At 32.6% G+C, this 25140-nt stretch overlaps 1 protein-coding gene across 2 annotated transcripts in view; it reads right to left on the minus strand.

Annotated features, from left to right (window-relative positions):
- The window catches only part of LOC119835386 (UNC93-like protein), a 52437-nt gene extending 34484 nt beyond the window's left edge, over positions 1 to 17953 (minus strand). For both annotated transcript variants that reach the window (XM_038360136.1, XM_038360135.1), the window contains exon 1: positions 17732 to 17953. The gene's annotated coding sequence lies outside the window, so the exon portion shown is untranslated. The remainder of the gene's footprint in view (positions 1 to 17731) is intronic.
- Positions 17954 to 25140: the final 7187 nt, after the last annotated feature.

Genomic DNA, 25140 nt, shown 5'->3' on the forward strand with positions numbered 1-25140 from the left:
TTCCGAACCGGTGGTAAATGTTAAAGCTATGTTATGACGGTTCAGACGTGCTTCTATAAAAAGTCTTATTAAATAAAGAGTTTGAATGTTTTACGCCTGTTCATTAGTTAATATCTAACACTTTCGTCCGAGGAAAGCATGTTAAGTCGGTTTCGCTAATATATACCAATAAGGCAGAACTAATCTGTATTCATTCAAAACAAAACGGCGCGCTATTCCAATGAAATCGAGACTAGTTTGATCGTTGCATAACAAGAAAGGATTTGCGTCCACTTTGCAAATAGCAGAATTCGTGACCATGACTACTATTACGATACGAGTTTTACTGAGTTTTTAATGGTTTTCAATAAAACGACGTGAAAGGGTAACTATGACGTCTAGTACAACGCGCCGTTTACATATGGCAAATATTTATCGGCGCAGGTTTCCTGGTACTTTACAAGTCCTTTATTTTATCTTCTCGGAATCGCCTGCCATACTTATTGTTTGTATTATTGCATACAAAATTTATGTATTTAGCTCAATACGATGTTAAAATTTCAATAACGTGTTTTTGGAATTTCCCGTTATCGCAAATGTTTGTCATAATTATTTTTTTGCACACGTATTTATGGAGTCGTAAATCATTTATTAGGCATAAACTTAGTAATTAAAGATATGTGAAAAATGAACCAGTCATACTTATGTAAAGACTGGGTTTAATAAAAATTAGCTATCTACAGGCAAAAATTATAATGTGGCAAATAAATGATATCCCAAATGAATTTGGGCAGTATTTGACCTCGTTTTTTATACTCGAAAAAGCTGTTAAAGTTTATTTCCTGGAAATGAATTGGTACTAAAACATGATAAAAAAGCAAAATAAGATTACAATTTATTATTGATTACTAGCGGTCCGCCCCGGCTTCATCCGTAAGTTTTTCTCTCCATAGAACCTTTTTTGTGGCTTAACGAAAAAGTTGAAAAATTTACCGAATTGTTTGCGTGTTGCCATTTGTCAAACACTTATTCCTTTTTATATATGTAGATTGCTTTGTATAAGGTAACTACGTGACTGCTACGTGAAATAACGTTCATGATAATTAATTCTACAAATAAAATTAATAAATATTAAAAAAAATGAATACATAAATCGGACATAATCATTCCTACGTGCAGGATGGTCTGACAACGAACGACTTATACAAAGATTAGATAACTTAGCAGTGCCTTAACCGTTTTTCATAAGGTTCTACAAACATTTAACAGATAGAGTACGTCATTATGGTCTTGGAATACGATAAATGTTTGAAAATATTTTTTATGAGTAATAAAGGAATGCGGTAATGTCACGTTGTTATCGTTTGTTTTTTGTTCTAGAAGGAATAATTTATTCACAGACCTGTATACTGACACGCTTTGCTGAATTAGTTGTAGTTTATTCTTCGCTAGAAAAATAAATTATAAATATGAAATATGCTATATATCAATATATAGATATAAGCATTTGTCACTGTAATTTGTAGACATACACAATATCTTGTTAACAAGAATTCATCGTTGAGAAATCATGAATATTTTATTAAATCAATTGACGTTTCAATCATGTACAAATCAAAATAAGTATTTAAGTTTTTTTAGACAGTTAAACGAGGTTCGTTATTAAGTTAAACAAAGCCACTACAAAGATTTTTCGTATTATTGTTTTGTAACTAAAAGTTTGAAATGAATACTAATAATAATTTTATGAATTTGAAATTGTAAAATTCAAATGGATTAATAAAATTCAACCGTCGTTTTACAGCTATAGCGATAAAAATGCATGCTTTAACATGATGCGGATTTCAATCGTAGCATTGTTTGAAAAATATTCGATTATTCTATGAACACAGAGAGCCAGCCAAGGATATGACACTGTGACACCTGTGGACTAGTTCATGTTATCTCACTAATATTATGTGAAAGTTTGTTTTGTTTGGATGTCTGTCAATCACGCTGAAGCTACTGAAGGGATTTTGATGAAATTGGGTATACAGACATATTGACTGACTTTAGTGATAGGATACTTTTTATCCCGATTAAATGCTCCTTTGGGATAAAATAAGAATCTTGATATCCTGGCGGAGCCGGATTAATATTTAGACAATCATTATGACGTTAACTAAACTTAGTTGAGATGGATATTGTCTACTCTTTTTGTCTATTCTCTGTGCCTATTCTCTTCTAGAATGTGGTATTGGAATGAAATAACAGCTTGCATACGTAATTTTTTATCATTGAGAGAACTATTATTATTTGTATAAAACGAAAATAAATATAATCTTACAAACATCTTACCACCTTCACCGAATGGAGCATTCCTAATTTTGATTTTAATTTTTACCATAACATGCACTATAATTTAGCACGTAATATAAATTGAACGGGAAACAATTGTCGAACAAACAGTTCATCAAGAAATATCTATCACATTATTTAAACAGTGCCTATTGAAATGAGATGTAACTGCCCATTGTTTGTGGACGGGTGTCATCACTTTAACGATCATACCTACCGCCGTGATTAATTAGGCTATCGATAAACGAATGTGACATTCCAAAACCCAGTTACTTAATGAAAAATTCACACTTCCTCAATATATTATATACTGAAATCTCGTAATTATATGCACCTTTGAACACAGGAAAGAAGGAGTTCTTATATTCATAAAAAAATGCGTATAAATGAATGCGAAACCAAGAGAAAGTAAAGTACCATGAAAAACATTTGTCTATAGACATTTCGAATATTGAATCTTATTCAAAACAGGTTATGTTAACCCCAATAACATGCTTAATTAATGTAGATACATATGTTTGAAGGTAGATTGAAAGTTCGCGAAGTACCTATCTATGTTTGCAAGTGTTCATACATCGCGATGTGTAAACTTGTTTAAGGTACCGTTTATGTGATGAAACATTGCCTGTGTGTGCATGTTAGGTATTTGATGTGGACCTTCTATTTATATATAGACAGCAATTATAATTTTTTATCATTTATCTGAATGAGCTTCAAAGATAACGTAAGATATATTATACTTTTTGTATATTATGCTGTGTATTGTATGTATATCTACATTCGCAATGGATTGCGGAAGACGAGTTATGAAATTTTGTCAATATTAAAAGCGTATACGTCATCAACGGGCGAAAAATATTATCTACTAGTATGTACTTTCGTTATCGTTCGAATGGGACGTAATGATATAGGAAAATAGTAAAACATATTATATATTATTTTTATACGTACTTCGTTCATATAAAAACTCATGTGTGCCTCTAGCTATGTTAAGTATTGTCAACTATTTTTCCATCGCGTTTGTTCTAAAAGTAGCATACGACACCGGCGGCGAAGTCCGCAGAAAGTGGCGTCGGCGCCCCAGCGAATTTTAATTCCTTGCATTCAAACGTGATTTGTTTACGTGTAAGGATTTGAAATTTTCATTGTTTAGTGCTTAGCTTGTTAGATAAATTAGCTGCAAGTAGACACACAACGCCCATATAAAGTAGGCTCATTATAAAAGTAACCGTTTGCATTGAGCGCGATAGAATCTATATTTAGTTTCGCTTAACAAAAAGCTGTGATAACGTTAATAAGCAAGCATTCAGTTTATGTAACCTCGTCCTGGAATATTTGCGCCGTGTGCAGATACCTGCATCGACCGCTTTACTGATTGACTCCAATAGATAAAGCGTTGCATAGTTTTTTCCCGACACCTCATTCATGTCCCAAATTGTTTATCAAAGCGCGTGTAGGCTAATAACTGACTGACAATGGAGTCAATACGCTTATATCTTTGTTTATTTGTTTCATTTGTAAATTGATGGTCCTATCGGGGTCTTAGACGATGCCCTTGTAAATTTACATAGCGATAAATGCACGCTAACTATCTAAAGTTAGTGTTGACAATTCCAACCTCGACGCACTTTAACCTGCATCATTGATATGATGTCATAAAATCTTAAATTAATGTCATAACATAACTACTACTGAGACTATTAGCGCTTTAAATGTAAAGATAAGGAAAATGTGAAGGTATATCGCTGTATAGCTAGTGTCGTTTGTTGAAGGAATCCGTGTCGGTGATGGCGCCAGCGGACCGGTTGCAAGCTCGCTTCGCGGTGAAAACGCCAATTGAATAACCACATATAAATCTACATCCCCTCAACCGACAGCGAATCCAACGTTACATAAACAACACATCACGTAAGTCTTGCCTTTGGCCTCATTCCTTACATCTATGCGAATTTCGTCCTAGCTAAATAACATAATTATTTCGCATCACGAGCATGCTCACTTAAGCGATTCTGCAATATTTCAATAAAACGTGGTTTGACGATAATTTATCTTGCTAGCCTTAACGCATACCTATTAGTACAGAAATAATGCGGGTTACATACATAGGAGATCATGAGGTCTTTCAAAAATAGTAAAACGTTACGTTCGTTCTATGTATAGCTCGAGAAAGTGAAAAATAAGACAAAACTCGCCAGCATTGTACTTTCATTTATGCCAGCGCGATCCGACAATCTTTCGCCAATAAAAGGATAAGTCATTGATTGCGATGGGACAAGTTCTTATAACGAAGAAGGCTGTATTAAAAAAAAAATGTTTAACATTTACATTTTACATTTCTCTTATATCGGTTTCTCTCTTTATAATCTCACATTTAGGTTCGTGTCGCACGTGAACGTGTCCCTCTGAAATCGGAGAAATTAATGTATTCTCGCTGTTATTATTTCGTACATGTGAATACGTATTCTGCAAGGCTACTTGGAATTCCGCGCACGGCGTATCACACAACAAAACAACCTTGTTGCAAGGCCCTTCTGACTTTACCGCATGCCTCCGATGACCGTGTGCTAACATTTGACACAGGCTCATCCGAAATGACGAACCGCCTCGACCAACAATGCTTCTTGCCTTTTGTTGTTCGTCGCCGCAAGACAGCAAAAACCGGTAGATTACAATCTAACTCGCGAGTTTGCAAACCGTCGAAGAATTACGATCCGCAACATCCGCTTGCAATTCAACCCATTCATTTTCGGTTATAATGTTTATAAAATATAAAACCTTTTTTTTTACTAATTTAAATAAGTTGTTTGACGTATAAGGAAATGTCATAACATAACAAAAATGTTTAAATGGTCCGTTTAATGTTCTTATTTATTGCCTATACTGTATTAATTAAGAATTATTTGACGCGGGGATTTAGTATTTCCCATAGTTATTATACAACATGCGCAATTTTAAAATAAGCATATGATGTGATATATATGAATAGGAGACACTACCTTCAATGTGTTAATGAAACTATAATACGACTGAGATTATCAATTAGGAATTTACACCTGTTAACAACTTCTTGCAACATATAGGACCTAACGAAAACACACTCGCTAGTTTATTTTCACACACTCACGAAACAATTTGAGTTGTATCAAATTATCGATTCAGACATTCATTATCTAAAATAGTTTTTGTTTTCAACACAACTATATTACAGCCATTGTTAGACGTTGCGTACAAAAAGTTAATGACATACAATGGGCGTTGTATAGCACAATATTATTATGCCAATATATCATCTAAAGAGTTTTCCAAAAGAACTAAAGTCGCGCAAATAATTGCGCATACATGAACATCACCAGCATACTGTACCCTGACTACTAAGTTACAAGTTTCTACTTCGGTTAGCGAGCAATATGAACCGAAACCTGTTTCTAGAAAACGCATGAAGCATAAGCCACAAGTTCAAGTTTTATAGAAAAATTTCATAAGTGCATACTGAAGTACTTTACTATATTTATTAAAAAATAATATGCATTATTTTCGTTTATATGTTATTACGCTGATTAATTGAATTAAAATTAATTTCAAATATACCCTACCCTATTCAACTAGACATATTTAAGTCAATGAATCTAGAAACATATTTAATAATAAAAATCTTACATCAGTTAATACGTATTTATAATCATAGTAAATGTGTGAATACCTTCACATATAGTAAATTTCAAAACATTAAGAAGGAGGTTAAATTTTGTTTATATCGATATGATTCCGTATGAATAATTATACCTAAATAAATCTTACATCAGATAATACGTATTTATAATCATAGTAAATATGTGAATACCTTCACATATAGTAAATTTCAAAACATTAAGAAGGAGGTTAAATTTTGTTTATATCGATATGATTCCGTATGAATAATTATACCTCGCTTGGGTCAATTTGGCAAATCTGGCGTTCATGGAACGAATCTCCTACTGAAACTGAAAGACTTTTCTAGAGCGCACCCCGATGAAATCGAATAAATTCGTTCCAGTCGCATATCGTTATCAATGGCGACAACGTAACTCGATTTTATAAACATTCTTGAATAACACGTGTAACTCGGCTGGGTGAATTAATTGTTATCGGTGTGTAACCACTTTCTTCATTTCGCCTTCTTCATACAACCGTCTGTCTGCGTGGATTGCGTCACGGTTAATCTATATCTAGTTTATTTAATGTTTTTTTTTATTACATTTATATTGTACTAGCTTTTCAACGGCTTGCTTATAAGTAATTAAAGGAATATGAGTTTAAACACTTCGATTTTTTTATGTAACCGTATTATCGTCGCTTACAATAAATTGAAAGAACTTCTCAACTTTCCACTAAAATAAGTCTTTTTTTAAATTTTTTGAAGATTTCGTTTATATACGAATATTTTTCGCTCATTAAGACGCAAACGCTTGTACGCACACGAGTGACGTTAAGTTTTTGCAATAAATTACAGCGTGAAGTGACGCCGATGTAACTAAGCATAACCAGAATATACCATACGTCTCTGAAATCTTATCGTTTTCATTTGTGTTTCACCCGAAACGCGACATTAAAAGTGAAAAGAATATATTGTTGTTCTATCTATATGGTATACATTTCAATTCTAATCACTGAGGAAAAAGTGTAACAATCAATAGAATGGATGACAATAAAACCAGTTATCAGTACTAAAGGACTTAAAATACATAAGTACAATAGTTCAAAATCATCTCTTGCTGTCCGATCTACACTGAACAAAGTTACAAATTTCATATTCGCGTAAAACATCGCGTAACTCAACCAAGCGTTCCTATAAACCGAAATGTATGCACAAAACGCAAATATGGATACGTAAATCGGGCACAAGGTCATGTCATTACAGGCAGCTATGTGAACGGTACTGGGTAGCAAGGATCTAACTGTTGGATGTCTTCATTAAATATCTCATGAGACACAAATCCATCTAATGACCGAAGTGAGCCAGACGATTTATCTGTGCCAACTTAACGGTCGGCTGTACTTCGAATATTTACAATGTACATTGAAACACATTTACAGCTATGACGCGAGATTCGTGTTACGTCAATATTAAAAGTAATACATGTGGTATTGTTAAATTTCAGTGATTGGTATATAATACCAACATGTACTAGGTTCAGAAATTAAAAACTTTTTAACGGATTTTAAACACGATTTATTCACTATATTATTAACCCGACGTTTCGAACACTTTACAGCGAGCGTGGTCACGGGGAGACTGAGATGTTATATGTCTTGATGTACTAGGTTTCTATCAGGTTAGCCAATATATAGTTATTAGTTAAATGACGAAACACAATGTATATAATATTGAAATCAGATACGATGTGTTCTGTAAATTAATCACTCGTATAAGCGATATTTAACAGGAAATTGCAAAATAATTATAATATCAATGAGCTATAGCTGCTGGCCTTAAGAGAGAAGATTCAAAATATGTAAAGAAGCTGTATTGTCTACAACATAAATATCATGATTTTATTACGTATTTTGAGTCTTACATAATATTTCCTACTTCTAATAATTTGAATAAGAGCAATTTGAATTAATAATTTTTGTAGTAGATAGGTAAACTGGATTAATCAAGAATACATAAAGGTTTTCGATTTACTAGCTTTAAATATAGACTCTTCAGTTTAGATAGATACTAAAAGTCATAATAGATATGACAAACACAAATATTGGTTCAGCGTTGTGGCGTTGTCGCGTTATTGCTTATTATGTTTATTTTATTCAGTTTTCATGACTTTAACAATAAAACTAAATAAATTTCCTCAATAATAACACACAATCAAGAACGCCGATAAAGTTACAGTTATGTACAATCATAACTTGTGCGACACAGTTGTTTTATAACCTAATGCATTTATGAAGTTATATATTCCCATGCTAAAAAATGAATCGTCGTGTATTCTGATAATAATCTGGCATTGACGTGGCACGGCACATCAGGAATGGGACAGTTCTGTGCTTTAGAGCTGTCGATCATCTCATTAATTACACAATTGTCTGTCGAGTAACGCAGAATCTTCCTTTGTGTCCGTATTTGTCGCTCACTAAATTATTTCAGACACGCGACGTACCGTAGTAAGTGGTAACCGAATCATACCACCGTTCGTGACGTAGATACATTATAGACATTACAAACAGTTAAAAATTAAATAGAAAAAAAACTTTCATTATAAATAACACGAACTGTCGTAATAAAGGAGAATATACTGTACAACTATCGTCGTCCGTGTGGAATCTATAGATTGAAAAAATATTTTTCCTCATATCGATGCATAATATCAAGTTCACAGAATTAATAAAAGCTTGTCGTGACCTCACTTGATTAGTCCAATGCGTTGACAGTACGTAATTGACATATTATTATGCACCCATAACATTAGCATTTGTAAACAAAGGAGCTGTGGATTGCGGTATTACAATCTCTTTTGAGACAACGAATACGACATGAGAATTTGTACCTACGAAGTACCAGTTAGCAACCGTTTACATTGGGAGACGTGCACGTAAATGGCGTATTATTTTTAGTTTTTTACTAAAAATAATTGTAATTATGCATCAGATTAACGTAAGATCTTCTAAGCTTATTCGTTTCACGACCGAGCTGTCTGACATCAGGGGTGGGGCGTGAGAGACTTTGTATACGTAGGAAGCTCTCATTTTAATTCGTATGTATATATAAGTTTTCAGCATTGGAAATAGTTTGCTTGGCATCAAAAATATAGATATGAATAAAAGGAAAGTAAGCTGGTTCATTACGTTATAATGCCGTTATATGAAGCGTTTAAATTAAATTACGATAAAAGCCCCGTGTGTTAAAATAATAATGTCTTATCATTTCAATACCTTATAAAAGTTAAGTATAACTTAATACCACAATTATGAAATGAAACAATAGCCATGATTGCATCTCTTGCATTGTTTTCATACCAATTATGCATACTTCAAATGGATGCAAAGTCCAAATGAAGAGAAGAAATAGAAAATTTGACAAATTTTCTTTTTATAGATTCAATTCGTTATCTAATATATGACAGTTAGAACTTGTAGGGTTGGTTATTTTGTTTTGATTTAATTGGGTGAAAGGTGGACCGGCATTTTGTACTTGTATTATTGGTAGTTTTTACACAAAAATAAATGATAAATCTTCAAGATCATAATATCTAATGAGCCTTAGATAGAATGACCAGTTATAATTTCATATAAGTTTATTTTATATCATATTCGATTAGAACAGAAAACATTAAAGAGAAAGAGAAAGAAATCAATATAAATTTTCGCCAAGTCATAGGAAAATTCAGTGACGAGGATTTAGCGTACATTTATTATATTTAATACCGCATTCAACGTTGCAATTATAGGATTGCCTGTTTATTAATAGTCAACATGTTTCTTTTGTCTGTTCATCGGTCGCTTGCTTAAGGTATTGTGAGCCTTAACGTCGTTATGCTTAAGTCGATATTGGAGGCGTCTAGTGAGGTCTCCACGGAGTATTAATTATTGCATTCAATTTATTTGTAAGTGCAGCAATTTGCTTTCACGCACACGTGGTCCACAACAGTGTAAGTAAAATCACGATGACATAGAGTGATAGGCTTTAATGGCCAATCGAACTGATCTACGGAACGATGATTGATTGTAACGATTTAATAGAACCACTTTTAATAATGCGTGAAGTTTTATTTCTTGTCGCTTGATTGAAAAATTGTCGGCGACCTAACCTAACCTAGTTATTGCCGCCTAACTATTTTAGCTAAGATAGATAATATAAGCGTTTGAAAAGCATTGGAATTTGAAGATCTGTTTGGCAAATAATAATTTGTTTATATTTCATAAAGATTCGATAAAATTTCGTCAACATTGTTGTTGTCCCTTTGCAGTCACGGCCTCGACATTATTTTGGTTATAAGGTTTTGAATAACTTATTTTGAAGGTTCAAGATTCAAGAAGACGTAGTGGATGTAAACTTCCTCGAAATTTATCGCAAAATTATGTGGTAATTTATGAAAATATAAATTATTATTAGTTATATGAATCCAATAAACTCAAAAATACACGACAAAAATTAATCTTAACTCGAGACAACATTCCAATTTCCAACGACGGACCTACCCACATGCACATAAATATTTAGCGACAAATTTATTAAAGACCATTCGTCTTTGTGAATCCGGTCAGCTTGACCCAGAAAAGTTCCCGTTAAGCCTTGTTCTGCTTCAGATTTGGGGTTTCACAGGCTGCATTCGTTAATCTGATAATTTTGACTAATGACACGAACCGTATATCCATTTGAATTTTAACCAATCAATTCAATAGGTAATAAAAGGATCAGAGAAATTATTCGTTAAGATTTTTATCTTGCGATGCCCAATTCTATTCACTGGCGTTGATCACACATCTCGGTTCGACGAGTTTTGAGTGTTTTGATGGTTTGAATAAGTGGATAAGTGGTGCTTTGGTTTTACCGGAGACGTAGTTTGAAAAAGTGAGTTTTCCTTATTTTGGTGTTTTAGAATTCATTAATGAAATGTAATGCGTAGATATACCGGTGAGGATAATAAATTATAGATGCTTTTTTAAACAAATACGATTAAAAATATACTAATGTATCGTTCTATTATTGTTTTATGTGATAGTTGGTAAACCACTATTGTGATAGCGAGTGGTATTGATGTGCAAATGGATTGCTAACTTTGGAGAATAACGGAGAAGGATGGAATGTTGAATGGAGGGAATAAATTAAGGACTGAGAGAGGTAAGGTAAAGACTTAACTTTTCATTCAGCAATCATATTTTCATTACTTTTTGGATGCTATGAAAATATTTTAATAAAATGATTAACTATATTTAGTGGAGAAGGACACAAAGCATATATTTTAATACTGTTAGTACTGTTCGTACGAAACTAAACATTTTTAATTAAAGGTAAAGTTAGCGTTAAGACAATAATTTGTAAAATTCTCAGCTAGGTTTCGTTCAAGTGCTTGATTGATATTAGATGCGTCAGTGAATTATACGATGTAGATTTCTTGCAATCGTGTTTTGAATAATTATAAAGCTGTCAAATTTCTATTTAGTATTTTATTCTCGATATGCTAAATTAAGAATTTGAAACATAAGTTTATATTCTAAATGGTGGTAGCTTTTTAAATATGTATTTAGTTGTGACACATGATTTTCGTTCTGTCATTACATTATTATCTAATTTAAATTGCAGATTCTATGAATGGCTTGTTAACAAAAAAATCCATTGTCACACTGCAGTTTCAATAAAGCATCTTTATATTTTAATAAGTGTGTTAAAAGGAGTGTAAAAAATAGTTAGGCGAACAATTGACATTAAATTAAATGTAAGTTTGCACCTTTAATAAACAAGCTACTAGATTTCCCGCATACACTTAAATTGTTTCAAATTTTAGTCGCTTTCTTAATGTGCTCAATCTCAATATGTTTTCCGTAAGTGTTTCAGATAGATTTAATTCATATATTCTTTTAGAAAAGAAACACCGCTTAGTGTTATAGCGTAATTTCTATGAATGTGGTGATAAGGTTTAATGGATTCCACCATCCTAGCGTTAAACCTACATCGTTTACTTATCACCATAACTATCTTATGGCCGTATGGTCAGGAGCACTCCTTATCTATACTCTTACATTAAAAATACATAGCCACATGTAATCTCACTTAACTGTACTATTTAATTATCCATGCCTTTATTTTATCGAGTTATGTCTATTGGGCATAATATTAGATGTAAGATGGTTCTGTTGAAGGTTATTTTTTTATTGTAAGTTCAGTAAAAGATACGGACGAGGATTTTTTTCGATAAATAGTTATTCAGTAAGAAGCAGCGTTGGATAATTCAGTTTTTAATGGTTAATTTGTTAATTTTGCATTCATTATAAGATACTTATGCAATAATAAAGACTAGGAAAAGATAATATCAAAAAATTACATTAAGAAGAATTCTTTCTTAATAGTATAAAGAGTATTTTTAAAGGATGTTTATAATAACTTGAAAAATTGTAATCGCAATAAGTTCAATCAATACAGCAATAACATTTATTAATACGTAGCTGACGTGGAGAGTAATTTAATTTGGCAATTAAAGGATTCTGTTAACAATTATTAATAAAGGTTATAAAAACTGCTTAGTTACAAAAATAATATGTCTCATTAATTATTTTTAAACGTAGTAGTTTCCTTTGGTTAGCACCAATATAATCTTGTTAAATTAATATTACTAGCTGTGACCCGCGGTTGAAACCGCGTAAGCGTGCTGTGTAACCGTATCCCGTAGGAATATCGGTATAAAAAGTGCCTATGTGTTATTTCAGTTGTCCAGCTATCTACGAAGCAAAATAGTATTCACCAATAGATGTCAGGAAAAAAAAACACGAATAAAACACGAATATGACATTATTTCAGTTGTCCAGCTATCTACGAAACAAAATAGTATTATTATTCACCAATAGATGTCAGGAGAAAAAAAACACGAATAAAACACGAATATGACATTTTCTAAAAAAAAATCCTAGCTAGATCGATTTATCGCCCCCGAAACCCCCTATATACTAAATTTCATGAAAATCGTTCGAGCTGATTCCGAGATTCCAATTATATATATATATATATATATATATATATATATACACAAGAATTGCTCGTTTAAAGGTATAAGATTATTGTCATGTAGTTTACCGTTTACCATGAATCTATTGGAATAAAAGTTTCAAGTAACCACTTTACTCGATCCTACGATATCAAAAGGCGTACAAATTTTAGCTATTTGGTAAAACATATTTGATAATAGTTTTATAGTTCTTAATGTCGGAAGTATGTTAATACATTGTTCATATGCTAGGCTCGTCTTACCTTGCTTTGTTCTTAAATTGATAATCGACCACTGCTTTAGAAATGAAACGGAAAATGTGATGATATTCGGAGGTCTATAACAACTCGAAACGAATAATTAATTGCTTTTTGTTTTAAAAAGCAGCGCCGTATATAAAAGTTTAATAGTAATTCTAATTAAATTAAATACGAAAGGGCTCGGCATTACGCATAATATTTTTGATTTTTTTCACGTCATGTTATGAACAACCCATCGTGTTACATAGTACACCAATTGTTCAGTTACAAATATATTGTTGTACACAGTACAAGGTTGTTATTATTAGTTAACTGATATTTACTTCTGTTAAGCAATGTTTGGTAAGTTACCTCTCGAATTGGATTTAATTGCGTCGACTTTGATGTATGTGTAACTACCGGACTGTCACAACTTCATGTTACAAAAGAGTAAAGAAAATTTGCGACTCGATTTCCATTACGATACTATTTGAATACAAAATATATTAAATTAACCATAATCTGAACTCATGCTGTATAGTAAGCACCTGTTTGATCAATAGCTTACTCTTTTATGGGAAAGACTGCATATATAAAACATTTTTAAAGTTTGAACGTGACTGAAAACAAACAAACATATTTAAATAAATATCTGTACATTTATTAATGACTGTTAATAAAACTAATGGGCATGTAATTAAACAAAAATGTAGTTAACGTTGTCGAAAGATACTTAATAATTATTAATTGCGGAATTGACGGCATATTTATCTGGACGTATTGCCAAATCCGAGCTGGGATGTGGGATTATGAGCACCGCCATAGAACCAGTTCCTTGGCCATCGGAGGATCCGTTTTGGATACCGGTTAGTAGGCACAGTTTTAGATTTATTATTAACGAAGTTGACACGTTGAATGTAACCAAGCACATTTATAGTGAGGTTAAAATTGAAAAGCGCGTTAATAATGTAATTCAAATGTATTTTTGTTGAGACGTTTCGTTACTGAAGAAATAATAAATAAAAACTTTGGTCACTATTAATTTAAAAACATTTAAATATAGTTAAATTTGTTATTTTGGTAGTTTACCTTAAATAAATAACGGGTCTAATTATTCTGCCTTTTTAAAAACGACACAGCACGCGCGGAACAACAGTTTAACAAAAAACGTTCTTGAATTCTAAATTAGCCTTATTAATTCTAAAAGCACGTCGCAATATGGAACAAGTGATAAAATATTCGCTATAGGTATTGTTTTAATAAATACTTCATTATGATTATGCAATACACCATTGAGTTTCCTAACATCACCAATAGAGCAGAGAGCGACTATACAAGAACCGCTTTTAACTGGTTACGTCCAGCTATAATAATCAGAAACAAACATTTTATGGATATTTTTGCATTAGTAATTATTGTTATGTAAGCTATTTCCTATTGTTCAACAAAAGCGCCCTTCTCTAACTTGTTATAATAATCGTGACATTTATTAAACGAGGTGCGGAATTTAGGTTATAATAGCATAAGAGTACTATTTAGATGAACGTTTTTGCGTCATGTATTGATAATTTGGGGCTAATAAATATATTCCATGATATATGAGTAAAAATAATAATAACTGTATAAAAATTATTTGAATTTCGAACGACGGTTTCACAACTAGACTAGCAAAGGATCAATAATTCTACATTATTTGTTAACACGATTTTTATATAGTTTTCAAAGTTAAGAGAATACATAAATTATGTCGAAACGAAACGTCTTGCGACACACAGCAAATCGGAATTACCCTGCTACGTTGAAAATGTCTACGAATTCTCATATTGTGAATTTGTATGCTATATTGTACCGAGTTTATCGACTCGATTACTTTGGTATGTATACTGTTTAGAGTGTTGCAATATTTTTGTTATAATTTTTTTAGACAGAACCTAAAATATATTTAAATATGTAATTAACTACTTACTATATTACTAAATGAGTTTTTTCTTTACTAAACGAGAAAGTCTCGCTGACAATAAGTACTCTAAAGTTTGAATAATTAAATTGTCAACTGTCACCTTGAAATTATTATTTGTTTATTTTTAATTTAATAGTTACTATTATTTTTTTATTTTTTTTACAATTTAACATATCATGATAAAATGTACAGTAAATTTGTGAATGCCTACATGGAATCAGATTGATAAAAAAGAGGACAAAATATTTGTATTTTAGTATCCTTTATGTAATATATAATAATAAGGAATAACATTCATTAATTACTTCAAACATCCCAAATACTTCTATAAATGTGAAAGTGACTTCGTTTGTTTGTATTTCTCTATATCGCAACAATTATTTTATAATATGAATTTTATATCTGGAGATTGCTAGGACTTGAGAGTGGTATAAGCTAATATTATCCGAGGTAAATCATCTCATTCCCGTGCGAATATCTTATCTTCAATCACACTACAACGGCGAAGCCGCGGGCGAATTATTATATGATTTCAGCTTCATAAAGGTTCCTTTTACGACATACTACAATGGTAACCTACATCGGCTGCGGACTGCCCATGGCTGTATCTTTATAGCGCAGTGATGGGCAGGATCCGGCTGGTGTCTCACTACACTAAATCTGTCAAAAGGCTGTCAACTGCCTCAGCGTGTTGGATCTGTGTCCCCACGCAAGCTTTCCAAAAGCGGGTACAACAATACTTCTAAATCAATCAAGGGTTATAATACTTTTAGTAACCTAAGCTCCTACAGTTCATCAGATATAGTTTGTAATTTTTTTTTATTGCTAAATAAACTAATCAAGTTTGATTGACCATGGATTTCAAGGGCTTAAGTATATACTTAATAAGAAAATTGTCGTGAAGTGTCGAGGCATCATTAAAGTCATTCAAATGTATGAAGACGTAATTTCCAACCTCAAAAACACCATTATAAGCGGCAATTTTGTACTTTTTATAACAAAAATTGCTAATATGAACAAAAGCGTGTACTTGCAGAAAAAATATAGTTACTTTACGTAAAATTATGAATAAATTGAAGATGATACCTTCCATTATAGCGTTGGTTTTAAAATCTGCTTACAAGCGCAATATTTATAATAAAATACTAAATTAGCCCGGTTTCACAACTTCTGAATATGTTCTGTTCAACTTATCTATCAGTTAAATGTCAAACGATGTATAAAAATATACGTCTATAAGTGTTAAATAGGCTATCAGAGACTGTATCAGTGTGTAGGTGTTGAAAAGGTAATTGCTGTTATAATGTTTTTCATCCTAATTGAGGATAACTCTGAATCTTATTTCTTAAATATCTGCTTTGTTCAGTCGGTAATACATGGCATTTGATTGGTTAATGATCAGTCCAAGTGTTGTGTGTTACAAAATACATTTTTTAGATGAAATATTAAAAACAGTTTTTAGCATTTTAAGGGACGCAAATATCCTTACAAGAAAAGCAATGGAACTATTTTCCTATAAATATGATTATAACGAGAAAACTTTAAGAAAAATCTTCCATAGAAACTGAATGCAGTACAAACAGGTATAGAAGAATGCATTAGTGACCGTCTATTAAATAAATTTTGCAATGTTTAACAAATTAGTTTGCCAATTTGCAAACATAGAATGCAGATTACATAGAAAGCAATGCTTTATTTTATAACGACGCGGATGTTTAATTGTCGAAGCAATTTCGTGTAACGGTTAATTTACAATTTGACAGGTTTTGAATATTATCCGTTGTAGTTTATTATTTCCTTATGAAGAGAAACGTGTTCAACTTCTTTATCAAGAAATCAATAATTTAATAATGCATTTCACTCTGATAATTGCTTGGATGAGAAATAGATAAAAACCGTTGTTGGATTCGGAAATGTATTATGTACTTAGATATTTCATTAATAAATAAAAATATGAGCCATATTATGTTCAATATGTATGACAAGTGAACAAAAATAGTGCCGTGTTACTATTTCTTTATTAAAAAAACTAAACTGTTTTTTTTATAAAATTTTCGGAAATAATATTTCAACCAAAATGAGGCGCTCCGTAGTGTTGTTATAACGACCGAAGACGTTCACGGTGTACTGAGTGTATTATTATATTAGGTTTTTGTTTTTCGTACCTGTCCCCAGTGAATAAGGTGAAGACAAAAGAATCAAACATACGTATCGAATCGAGAACTGCTTTTCACAGCGGGACAGGTTAAAATGTACTCGCAAATAAATTCTCTCGACGAAAATATAAATTTGCGGTTTGACACTACGTTCGGTGTCCGCAATATTTTTGCGTCAGGAATATTTACAAATACCGTCAAAGCTGTTAACCTTAACAGTTCGACGTCGATCGCAACTTGATAAACGAAAGGGCCGAGACTCCGCAACGTCAACGCAAAACTGCAATGTATTTGTAGACGGTCGGCATCGGAAAGCCGCTGAAACCTCTTGAATCGAACTCGCAAAGCAAAACAGTCGCATCTGCATATATTCAAAGTACTCACCCTAAAAAATATTTGAGAAGTCCGAATTGCCGTGGATTCCTTTCTGGCCTGTGTCAAGAGAGTAGTCCGGTTTTGCATTCACGTACCGAAGCACGATTACACTGCGTGAGAGAAAGGGCGCGCAACTCGCTCAAAAGTGAACACTCGCGTGTTGACGCTCGTTGAAGCAGTGCGAGAGTGGGCGTCGCGGAGGCGTATTGGCAGCCGCAAGTCGCAAGTGGTACTGAAGGCCGCGCGCGCGGGGGCCACTTTATGTTGTGGCTGCGCGGGCGCACCCCGCAAGCGCCGCTGCAGCCCTCGATCTTCTTCATTCCGCTGAAACGCGATTAAGCTAATCGCACAATGAGCTAAACAAAGACTTTGGGTTTTATCAGTAAGCCTTGCGAAAGAACACTACAGTAGCACCTGAAACATAAGAATAGATAGTGTTGTGTACAATACACACAACTTACATTAGCACAACATCGAGTTATAGCCTCAAATAGGCTTAGTCCACAGCTATTATTACGTTGCATGATTCCAGGACACAAATCCGGTGTGCAGCTAAAACCTTCATGTTCAGAAGCATGAGTCCTTAGAAAAGAAAATATATATCCCATTTCCCCATCATTACTTGCCCCTCATAGGTATTACAAAATAAATGAAAATACGTATTTGGAATGGATTATTAAGGTATTATGTTCTTACGATGAAAATAACTGTTTTTATTCATAAAAGCTTACCTAGACATAAAGCTACAGGGATTTATGTTAGGTTTTGATAGGCTTTGTAACGATGTGATTTAAATAAAAATTTCAAATTTTATTTACACAATCACAAGACCCATTTTCACTTATATTTGTGAGAAACATTCTAAGGCTAAGCTATATCTACCTATAGGTACATACATAGATACCAGTAACCAGATCATTTTTGTACGTTAAATATTTTTAAAAGTGTAACTACTACGCTGTATGGGTGTTTTGTTGTTTTATAAACCCAAAAACAATGGTTTGTAATTTTTTTCTGTTTTCCTTTTCGTGTGTACGTTAATCATATATAAACTAAGGGATTTTTTTGAAGTGAAACTTCTTTAGAATCGTTGTGATTTCAAACCTGATGCAACGGAAAAACGATAGGTAAGGGACACCAATACACAAATGTATAAATGAAGCCGGGAAAGAATGAGACAGAAATATACATACATACTATTTTATATTTTATATATATTCATCTCGTTCTTTTGTAGATTTATTGAAGTTTCACTTCTATCGTGTGTGAATCGCACACTTTTTTTTTTTCAAGACTACACTCTCATTCCGATAATAAGTTAAACCAATCAATTTATAGGCTATATTTTATGTGAAAATAACAATTTAGGGGTATTAAACAATAATTCAGAGTTTTCAGAATAGTATTTGCTAAAATAAACAGTTGACAGTTGAAAATATTAAAAAAGAATACCAAAAATTAAAAATACTCGTAGTAAATAACTTTCTCGAAGATGCACAGAGCATAAAATGTTATACAGTAATCGTCCAAAGCCGCAAGCGAAAAGCTAGTACATAATAACATAAACAAGTAGGTACCTATATTATCAAATATTAATTCAGCGTGTGCGGCCTACGCAACCATAAATTTATGCAGGTAGTTAACATTTTTATATTTTTTTACAATTTTCCTTATTTTATAACTAATGAGACTTTTTTTAATATGCTAGACCAAATAGGATATTCAAATTTGAAAAAATATTGTCCGAGTATACACTAGATCACATCATTAATAAATTTCGATTATGTTTTGGAAGACATCGAAAACTAAATATCAATTCACAAACAACAATAAATGTGGCGATTTACCTCACAAGAATTTGATGATGATTGCATAGAGTATTAAACTAGTCATGAAGTGTTGTAATAAACACAAACTTTAAAGCTGCAATTTGCATACGTTACTCCAGCTTTGATCAAAATTATCTATTGTGCTTGGTACAGATCTTTTCTATGTTTAAATTTTTCTGTTGAACTGATAGATATTTAGTCACTTTATAATTTATTATTAATGGTGTAAATCCGAAAATAGATTCATAAACTGTCTACTTAATGAAATTGGGACTGAGATAGTTTATAGCCAGGATTAGCATAATATAGACTGGTGTAAATCCTCACGCCTCACGAGCGAAGAAATGTTATATAATCATAATATACCATCAAATATTATGTACAGCTGTAAAAAAATTCTTCGCTCGATTTAGCTCACTGGAAAAATACAATTAATTTCTTAATCATGAGTAATACTGAAACGAACACAACAATCATATTAGTCATCTTTATAGCTTCAAATGGAGCGAATGCTTCTTGCAAAGAAAAATTAATTTTACCGAAGCGATGCGCTTAACGCTAGCACAGTAATTAGTAATGTGTGGTTTACACGGGTGACAAAAGAAGCAGGATTTTTGCCACGCGGCATATAATATGCAATGTCGAAATGACAATTTGGCTAGGTCGCAAGTGACTACAGCCTCTAAGTAGGTTATCACCCCACTTTGGCCAAGAAGCGACCGGTGGAATGCAGCGGGTGATTAAGGCGATCTTGTAAACGAATAGTCCTCAAACTTATTCTTCTAACGCCCCCTATAATAATCAGTTTCTAGTACAAAAAATAGCAATTAAAAAAATTACAATGGAAGTAAAAACAGTTTTATTACATTTTGTATGTTGATAAAAATAATAAGGACTTTTGATAATTTATAAAGTAGCTGCCTTTATTTCATATTTTTACTGCAATGTTAATTAAGAGTAGAAAGGCATTAAAATCAGTCAATTTTAAAATTACAAAAAATCAGCCATCGCCCTCTAACCCGTGAAAACGACCCACAAAATTTTGTTGTTTTAGAACTTCAGGGATTTATCTAATTTTCGAAGAAAGTGTTCACGCACATTAGCATCACATTTTCATTCTTAATCCTTTTCTAAAATTATCACAATCATCTAAGCATTCCACCATTAAAATATCCGAAGCACCCAAAACCTTACGTCGAGAAATACGTCCGCGATTGTTACATGATTCTTTTTCTCTCTTTGTTTTTGATGCAAATGTTGAATAATTGAATATCTCATTATTTCAATAGCGGCACAAACAGCTCTTCTACACAACATTTTGGGCGAATATAATTGAGTCGCATGCGATGTTAGTTACCTGTGTAAATTGTAAACCTAAATGTAAATAGACAGCGATGCGCTTGCTGAGGCTTATGAAGGCACGACGTAAATCGACCCGTGTAAACCTCACATAGCTGTGACGCTAGATTACATGACGGCCGCAAATCACACAAACATTTAACTTGAGCCTAAAATAGATTATTCTATGTAGTTCAAACTTATTATCATTTAAACTTGGAAGTGAATGAAGTCATTCATTCATATTTTTAACTATATGTTAGATTCAAATGATAAATAATATTTTCCACAATGAAAATACGCTATTCAAAGTGCCTGTCTGTCTGTTTTGTAACATATCACAATTGCGAAATCAATTTGGATAGATCATACAGTAGATCCTTGTAAGGATAAGGATTAAGGACTATATGGCACTACAAGTTGTACTATTAAAATGCGCCCGAGTGATATCGCAGATACAAGGGACCACATCGGAGGCATCAGATTTCAAATGAAAAAAGCAGCATCAAAATTAAATCACCCATTAAAAAATAATGAGGTCACAAACGTTCCTCCTTTTTTGAAGTCGGTTGAAAATAAAAAATAACAATAAATTTTTCATTCCTCCTAAACTAATAAGTCGAATTTACACGATGATAATATAATGTAACATTTTTTTAATTTGAACATTCAACTTTCAAGCATAATCTTAAGATATATACATTACGTGTCACTTTGTTTGTCCGCCATGGACTCATAAGCTACTCAACCGATTTTAATCAAATTTATACAGCATGTCCACTTTTATCCAACTTAAAAGGATAGTTTATATTATATCAATTACGATAAATCAGTACCCGGGCAGAGTCGGGGCGTGCAGGTAAAAGGTAATAAAATCTTTAATATTTATCTATTAGCGACATATTCATTCTACCCTGAACAAAAGTCTCAGTTGGAATTAAGGAGGGCTAGGTGGTGGATGTGCTAATTAAAGCAAATTGCTAGGACTTGATAAACTGAATCGAGAGATTGAATTGAATCGCCTAATATGATGCTTAGCGTAAAACTCGAGTACCAAGACCAATTCGGCAATTTTTTTATGTTCTTGTTAAGTTTCAAGCTTTTAAGTCTAAGGAAGGATCTTATGAAGAGAATACACCTACTCAGGGTGACGCCGCTGCCTGCTATAATATATTAATAAGTGTGTATGTTGATTGAAAGGATTCGTCCCTTGTATGAATTAGTAAAGGAAATTTAGCAATTTAGAGAAAACCGATCATATGTACGTTATGCTAATCGATCGACGGATGAGAGTTGAGTTCTTAGTGTTTTATATTATAGGTACTTTATTTTTTAATAACATAACTTATTCAATGAGCTATTCATTCAACTACAAACGTTTGCTTCTGATAATGGGCCTTCTAAAGATATTTCTCAAACAAACGATCATTCTCGATCTGTTTTGATGAAGTTGTCTGTGCTTTTCTACTTACCCTGCTCTATATGAGCTCATCCCATTTTTTACCAATTGGGAGAGCTAAGGTATTAAGTTTTTAAACGATGTATGGTATGGTATGATTTTTGTGATTGGAGATGATTAGAAGGCTAGAGCGTTTAGGCTTTTTCCCGCGATGAGGCATCTCATTCTCATGGGAATTTCCTTTGAACACGCGCCGCCGAAGTTGGAAAATCAGAAATTGTTTGTTAAAATTGTGTGTTATCTTAGTTTATTACAGATAATCACTAGAATACCTTACGCAATCAATTATAATTATTTTCCAATAAATATAATTTGTTGACGAATGACCTTGCCTCACTTTAAGCTTATTTGCTACCGTTGCCTTATATAGCCTAAGACTAGTTGTATTAGGATTGCTAAATTTATTGTACACTATACAAGCCTAGATTTGGCAAAAAACTAAAGAATTACGTGAACATAATACAGGTAAGTCAGTGTTATCTACAAAATGAGTTTGAGAAACAATGTTAATAGGCACTGAACCTGGTAGTACATACTTAAGATAAAGATACTTGGAAAAACTGCAAGCAATTCACATAACACAATGAAGTTAAAAAGGGGTTTGTTTCGGAGTTTTTTATTACATATTTATATTTGTAGCAAAACGAAGTTACGTAAGGTTTTTTCCTAATAACTGTCTTTGTCATAAAGTTTTTAATGTGCATTTATTGACGTACGTTATATTCGGTTTGTTTCCATTACACATAGAATTTCTTCTTTTATCTATACATAAGTTTTATGAATTTCATGTGAAATGATTGTACAGACCATTGCAATTGCAATTTGCAGCTGGCACGGGATCATTTCGGTTCGCACGTTAATTACTTTTTAATTAACACCAATAAAAACCGAAGCTCTGACGGAGTAACCTTACGATTCTCTTGATAAACGGCCGCATAAAAATCTATCCATTTATAGACGAATGATATCATGATAATACTAGTGAATGGAGGGCGGCGGTAGTATTAATTTAATATCAAAGTATATGCTATAAATCATATCTAAGTAGTAGTCCATAGGTCTACCTTATAATAATATATTTATTTGCAAACATAGCATTTAGTATTTGTTTAGCTAGTTCTTCAAAATATTTCTAGTCCACATGTTTCTGTAGTGATTAGCATGCAAATTTATAAACTAATTGAAGACGATTAAATTAATTCATTGAATTGAAAAAGAGGTCTGCGAGTTCACCGCCAAAATATTTATTTCTGTCGTAACTTCTCATTTTCAGGGCACAGTAAGTGGGAGCCGAGCATGCTTCAGCATGAATAAGGCTAGCACGCACCAGGAAAGGTAGGTTCCATAGCCCCACCAAATAATGTCGGGGTACTTCCTTTTCCTTACTTTTCCCAGTCCTATTTTATACATCTACATAAGGCCTCTGTAATCCAGCTCCTTTGCGAATTATAAACTTAAAAAGAATCGGGATAGGGAATAGTCTCGACATTTTGAGTAATATGCAGTTAACAAGGGTTGTGTTGAATTCGATCGTGACAAAAATGAATATATAAGATTGAACTCAAGTATAAGGTCAGTGTCAAAGATGTAGACTTATTTTCAGTGCCCTTAGATAAATCTGGAAAAACCTTCACAAAACGCATTAAGATTAAAGATTTTATTGGGATAGCTGTACGTGACTGAATTCAAAGGTTTGGCGGAAGATTAGGAAGGTTTCAGAGTAAACTGCATTGCTGAATGAAATCATTGTGAATTGCAAGGCTACACGTCCGCTAGTCATAATGAGTTTTACAGATGATACGATAACACTAACGTCCTTTTAATTTACAATAATCATGTCGCTTCCGCTGTGAAATATTATAGACTTCTGTAACAAGGCTTACATCCAGGACATAGTCAATGTCCCGAAACTGATGTATAGGTTTACGAATGATATTTTTTTTCCATACAAAGCCACTAGTGTTAACACTCATATTGCAATAATAAAGGGTTTGGTCAAGGCCTACCGGAAGTTGTTTGAGTTAATTAAATTATTATTATACCACTTAACTGGAACGTTCACTATGGTCCTGAATGAATGAAAATCTAAATGCATTTAGAAGAATGCTTCAGCATATTCTTAGTAGCAAATTACTACAAAAATGATTATACAACAGATAAAATATGCCTTTACTTACTCAGCATTTAAAAATAAGACAGTCATAACATGTTATTTGCGTGTGCCCAAAAACGACGTGAGATTTTCAATTTGTGTTACGTCTTTTAAATTGTTTAGATTACTTAAAGTAATAATTTACTCGTACGTACACTCTTTTATTTATTTGTTTCATCTGTGTAGGTATCTTTGGGTCGAAAACAAGTCATATCGTATTATTGTACTACCGTTTTACATTTAAGAATTTTTTCTAGTATTTGCGTCAACTATTGAAAGGTAAGCGACGCACTATTTATAAACATCTTATAGTTTATTGTAAAGCAAATATTCACAAAACCTAAAAAAGTTAAGAGTAATGGCCGAACACCTCTTGTATGTTCAATGATATTTTGTCAACCGACTTCAAGAAGAAGGAGGTTATCAAAATTACCGACTTTATATGTTTGTGTTTGCTAGCTCATACCTTTTACTGGGTGAACTGATTTTTATGATTCTTCTATAATTTGAAGTCCGATAGTTTTTTGTAAAAATATTATCTAATTAATAATAAGTCCTATTCTATTTATTACCATTACATTACGGAATGAATATCATTCTTTTGATTATATTTTCACAATATTACCACAGATAACAAAAT

This window comes from Zerene cesonia, chromosome Z (assembly GCF_012273895.1).
Source record: "Zerene cesonia ecotype Mississippi chromosome Z, Zerene_cesonia_1.1, whole genome shotgun sequence".
NCBI classification, from domain to species: Eukaryota; Metazoa; Arthropoda; class Insecta; order Lepidoptera; family Pieridae; genus Zerene; species Zerene cesonia.